Source organism: Oryctolagus cuniculus, chromosome 5 (assembly GCF_051225735.1).
Source record: "Oryctolagus cuniculus isolate XC-2025 breed Fujian yellow rabbit chromosome 5, ASM5122573v1, whole genome shotgun sequence".
NCBI classification, from domain to species: domain Eukaryota; kingdom Metazoa; phylum Chordata; class Mammalia; order Lagomorpha; family Leporidae; genus Oryctolagus; species Oryctolagus cuniculus.
The window spans coordinates 43,738,948-43,744,921 of record NC_142871.1 but is presented as its reverse complement, the minus strand read 5'-3'; the positions used below and the strand labels follow the sequence as shown (position 1 = coordinate 43,744,921).

Here is a 5,974-nt window from a genome sequence, read left to right as displayed (position 1 = left end):
GTGGGCGGCGAAGCGCGGCCGGGCCACGGGAGGCCCGAGTTGGGGCGCTCCCGAGGCGGAGCTGTTTGTGCGCTGGGGTTGGGGAGCCGGGGCTCTGCCCAGCCCTGCAGACGGCCCCAGTGTCCCCGAGTCCCCCACCCTTGCTTCGCCCCGGGGCCGGTTCATGTCCCCCAGAGCTCTGAAGTTAGGAGAAGGGGAGAGGTGGTGCCAGCGGGACCTGGCCTAAAATGGCACTTTGTGGCTTGTGCGTTAATTACACGGATTCCCCCTAACTCCCTTCTAGATGCGAGTTTTGATTCGGATCACTTTAAGACTGATATTGAAAACTACTGGAAAATAAATCATGGCAATTGTGGAAAGCTGAGTCTCAAGTCCAACCATTGCTTAACAACCTCTGATTTCCCCTGAAATGTTGTCACTGGGATGTGTGGTAATCTGAGCCCTGAGCCTTTGCCAAGATATTGTAAAACAGATAACCTGATACACACCTGATCTCACTGGTGCCACTTTAGAGAAACAACCTTCTGGGAGAATCGGCGACAAAGATAGTGTCCGTTGTAGTTAGCCTTCCCTCCTTGCTTAGAAACAGATTGAATTCCATCAACCACCTTGTTTTGGAGATCCAATTGGAGAAGACAGTAAAGGCCAGTTTGTATAGAGGTTTTATCTTTGTGTGTGTGTGTGTGTGGTTGTTAAGATTTATTTATTTGAAAGAGTTAGGCAGAGAGAGAGAGAGAGAGAGAGAGAGAGAGAGAGAGAGAGAGAGAGATTCCATCCACAGGTTCACTCCCCAAATGGCCACAGGCTGGGCCAGGCCGAAACCAGGAGCCAGGAGCTTCATCTGGGTCTCCCATGTGGATGTTTGATCCCAAGCACTTGGGCCTTCTTCCACTGCTTTCCCAGGTGCACCTGCAGAGAGCTGGATCGGAAGTGGAGCAGCCAGGACTCAAACCTGCACCCACATGGGATGCCAGCGCTGCAGGCAGCAGCTTGATCTGCTATGCCACAACACTGGCCCCAGGTTTTTATCATCTTAAAAGGCAGAGTGAATACAGAAGAGACAGTTGATTACCAGGCCCCGTGCATTTTAGGTGTTTTGTGAGCCCGCGGAAGGGGCAGCTACCCAGATTTGAGGGGTTGGGGAAGGCTTTCCAGAGCAAGTGAGCCCTAAGTAGGAGTTGACCAGATAAGGAGGGGAGGAAACCATGTCCTAGCTGAAGAGAACTTTATCCAGGGGAACGTACATTGGCCAACCAGCAAGGGAAACCCCACAGTGCTTTGTGCTGGGGTGAGGAGTTGCCTGAAGGGTTTTATTCTTTGATGTATCCTTCCACCACCCTGGTGGGGAATGGTTTGGAGAGGACCAGAATGACCAGAATGGCCGTAGGGTGTTCTGTCTGTTAGGAGGCAGTTGAAGTAACACAGCCTGATGATGCCTTGAAATCAGAATGTGGTAGCAGGGACAAAGGTGGATCAAAGTAAGAGACTTCGGTGGTGAAATAGGCAGGACTTGCTAGTGGAGATGAGTCCGTGATTTCAGCTGCAGGCAGTTATGTCTTCTGGGTGTCAGGGACTTCTGGCAATGCTTTGAGATCCTTTTGGTGGTACACACTGTGTGCGTGTGGGAGCAGGGGAGCTACTGTCCCCTACCAAGTAGGGGCCAAGGTTTTTGTTAATGTGCATTGCACAGGACAGCCTCCCGTCACAAGGAATTACCCAGCCCCATCGGTAGTGCTGAGGTTCTGAATCCTTGATGTAGATTTGGTAGAATGAGGAAGTGGAAAATGCTTTCTGGCTAGAGTAAACTGATGGTGGTGGCACCTTGTCATCAAGATTAGGAACACAGTAGAAGCACTGGTGGCCAAAGCGATGAGTTTGGTTGTGGAGTTGAGAGTTTGAGGTGAGTGTGAGGTAGCAAGCGAAGTCAAGTCTGTGAAATGGTTGAATAATCTGGCCCTCCAGAGAGAGATCTGGGTTCCTTGCTTAGATTACAGGAACTGATTTTGTAGATGGAAATTGAAAAGAGATGCGTCCCCTAGGAAGCAGAAAGCAGTGAAAGGGAGTGAAAACACTGACGTGGTCAGGGACAGGCAGAGGATGAGGACCTGCAAAGGGAAGAAAGCTAGCGAAGCAAAGAAAAGGGGGTGTGCCAAGGAGCAAGGAGTTGTCTGCGGCATCAGCCTTCCCTAATCCTCGGAGCTGGGTGAGCTGGCCTCTGTGTGCTTGCAGCAAGGCCACACGAGATCACAACGGGCTCTGTCCCCAAGACGGTGGTCCTAGACCTTGAGAGCAGTTGCAGTGCAGTGGTGAGGCCCGAGGCAGTGAGAGTGGACTGAGAGGGACTTGTGGGATGAAGGAGTGGAGACAGCCAATGTAGATTACAGAGCCGAGCTCTGGAGCTAGGGCGAGCAGAAGAAGCGCAGCAACTGATGGCCAAGCACTGCGGTGAGAGCCAGCAGCCAGCGGTGGCCCTGAGTGACCGACAGTGGCCGAGGAAGTGTCCTGGGAACCGGTGGCAGCGTGTGGGCGGCAGTGCAGGACCAGTGCAGAGTGGCAGCCAGTTGGGGCAGATGGCATCGTGGATGGCATCATGGACGAGAAGGTGGACCAGTGGATTGAGCAGCTGCTCAAGCAGCTGAATGAGCGCAAGCAGCTGTCTGAGTCCCAGGTCAGGACCCTCTGTGAGAAGGCTAAGAAATCTGGACAAAAGAATCAAATATGCAAGAGTATGTCCAGTCACCATCTGAGGAGATGTGTATGGGCAAGCTCACAATCTCATGGAACGGTTTAGAATCGGTGGCAGATCAGCAGGTACAGGTTACTAGTTTGTGGGAGATTATGTTGACAGGATATCATTCCATTGAAACAATTACACTGCTTGTAGCTCTTAAGGTTCATTACCATGGATGCATCATCATTCTTCTAGGGAATCATGACAGCAGACAGATCACACAACATTATGGTTTCTATGATGAATGTTTAAGAAAATATGGAAATGCAAATGTTTGGAAATATTTTACAAATCTTTTTAAGTGTCTTCCTCTCACTGCCATGGTGGACGGGCAGATCTTCTGTCTGCTTGGGGACCTCTCACCACCTCTAGGTACACTGGATCCCATCAGAGCACTTGATTGCTTACAAGAAGTTCCCCATGAGGGTCCAATGTGTGACTTGCTGTGGTCAGATCCAGATGACCACAGTGGTTGGGGCGTAGCTCCTCGAGGAGCCAGTTACACCTGTGGGCAAGATATTTCTGAGATGTTTAATCATGCCGGTGGCCTCACATTGGTGTCTAGAGCTCACCAGCTGGTGATGGAGGGATATAGCTAGTGCCATGACCCTAATGTAGTAATGATTTTCAGTGGCATTTCAGCTCCAAACTGTTATCATTGTGGTAGCCAAGCTGCGATCATGGAACTTGATGGCACTGTAAAATACTCTCTCTGGCAGTTTGATCTAGCACATTGTAGAGATGAGCCACGTGTTACTCATTGTACCCCAGTATTTCTGCAATGAAATTTTAAACTTGGACAGTATTGCCATGAACAGTATATAACCTAATGGAATTGGGAAGAGCAACAGTAACTCCACAGTGTCAAAAAATAGTTAACCTTCGAAAAAATTGTGCCATATAAAAATACAAAACTTCTTATGATCCACAGCTGTGGCCACCTTAGAATGAACCAGTTCATTGCACGCTGAAGTGACATCGTTGCTCAAGAAACCAGTTCCTGGCATAGTGCTATTAGTAGTTACTTTGGCTTCCTCCGAGAGGCTGCATGGAATAAGATGTGAAAATTAACACCTTGTGAATACCATAACTTCCGTGTAGTTATAGCTTTACTTAGCATGACTGTAGAAAAGGACAGCAACAAACAATCATTGGGGGTTAATGAGCACTTTAAAAAATAAGTACCAAGACCTCCTTGTACCTTGTGGGGAGCAACCGGACTAGACTGAGTTACTGGAATTAAGACTTATTCTATGCATCTGCTCTCCCACAATATGGCGCTGGGAGAGAAGTAAACAGCTTCCGCACAGCTGCCTCCAGTTCAACTAATAAATTGTAGGACTTGCTCCTGATTGGAGAGCAGCGTACTCGGCGTGTGGGCAGCCGAGTTAGGATTGGCGGAGGAGGACTATAAAGGAGGAGAGAGACGGCATGCACCAGGAACATCTAAGGGGAACGCCTGTGCAGCCCCCCAGAGAGCCGGCCGGCGGAGTCCCGCTCCCCTGCGGAAGTGGGGAATGTGGCCAGGGGGAACTGCCCTTCCACGGAGGTGGAAGGGATAGTAGCCAACCCGGGAAGAACCAGCAGCAAACCCGGGGAGGGCCGAGCAGACGAAAGAACAGCGCAGGGTCCTGTGTCGTTCCTCCACGAAGAGGGGGAGCGACAGTACCTGGGAGTTTTGAAATAGTTTTTTTTTTTTTTTTTCGGAATACCATTTAATTTAATTGTATGATTTGTCTGCACTCAGTTTATTCCTTTCTCAAATCTCACCCCTACGTCATTCTTTGTTATTTTCCGGGCCTGGTGAGTTGTTTTGAACATCCTGTAAGATGATGTTATTGCACAGAGCACTGCAGTGTTGTTTTTTTTTTTTTTTTCCATAATAAACTTTCAGAACCAAGAAAGCCAGATTTTAATTGTATCAGTTAATAATTTAATATAAAAGACTGGTGCCATTTATTATAAAAGATAATTGATAAACTTATAAATTCTAGGTAAAGAAAAATAAAAACCAAGGCCACTGCATTAAAGAAAAACCCAGCAAATGTAGACAACTTCATAGGAATTTGGCAAGCAGGAGGAATTGTTGGTTAAGAGAACACTTTTTAAAACAGGAAGATTTTGGTAGGGGAGGTTGAAATGATTCACACAGGAGAGGGCATTGTTGTTAAGCTGAGGCTGGTGAGGCCCCCATTTCTTGTCAGAGTGGCAGTTCGAGTCCTGGCTACTCCAGGCTTCTGATCCAGCCTCCTGCTAATGCAGATGATGGCTCAAGTACCTGGGTTACTACTACTCACATGGGAGAATTCCTGGCTCCAGCCCCAGCACTTGTGGGCACTTGGGGAGCGAATCAGTGGATGGAAGACCTCTCTCAGGCCTCCCTGCCCCCAATCATTCTTTCAAATAAATAAAACTGGCTCCCCTCAGACTTTTCCCCCGGAAAGAAGGAGACTCATTCTCTCATTCCTCAGTCAGCTTTTGAATGTGCGTGCTAGCACTGATAGAGGCTTTGGGATACCGTAGTAAAAGTATATGGAAACCCCAGGCCTCATAGTGCTTATAGTCTAGCCACAGTAATAGAAGCAAAACAATTAGGAAAATTGGGTGCAGCCTTGAAGGATGTGAAGGAACAATTGAGTGGTTATTTGGATGTAGAGAGCTAGAAGAAGCTCCTCTTGAGCCCAGAAGAGACAATTAGGGGAACCGAGGGATGGTTGTGCCATGATGAGGGTCAGGTGAGGTTGAGATGTCTTTTTTTTTTAAGATTTATTTATTTGAAAGGCAGAGTTATAGAGAGAAAGATAGAGCGAGAAAGATAGATCTTCCATCCACTGGTTTGCTCCCCAAACTGCTATAATGGCCAGGCTGAAGCCAGGACCCTGTGACTCCATCCTGGTCTCACCCACATGGGTAAGGGCCCGAGTATTGGATCTGTCACCTGCTTCCTTTCCAGGCACATCAGCAGGGAGCTGGATCAGAAGTAGAACAGCTGGGACTTGCATCTATGCTCATATGGGATGCCAGCGTTAGAGGTGGTGGCTTATTGAGGTACCTTTCTCTGAAGGGAGGAGAGAACTTCTACTTTGACTATGACCTTGTCTAAATATGATCAGAGTCGGTGAACTCAGGGGGCTTCCATAGCCTTGGCAGCTCATGACAAGAGCCTAGGGTGATTACTGATGCCATAAACAAGAGTGTCAATTGGTAAAGTCAACAACAGGAGTCACTGTGCACTTACTCCTC

The 5,974-nt window shown here is 48.4% G+C and overlaps 1 protein-coding gene and 1 pseudogene across 1 annotated transcript in view; both read left to right on the top strand.

Annotated features, from left to right (window-relative positions):
* Positions 1 to 5,974, top strand: part of HINT3 (histidine triad nucleotide binding protein 3) — a 30,620-nt gene that overhangs the window by 1,002 nt on the left and 23,644 nt on the right. The window lies entirely within an intron of this gene.
* Positions 2,447 to 3,649, top strand: LOC149126484 (serine/threonine-protein phosphatase 2A catalytic subunit beta isoform pseudogene; annotated as a pseudogene).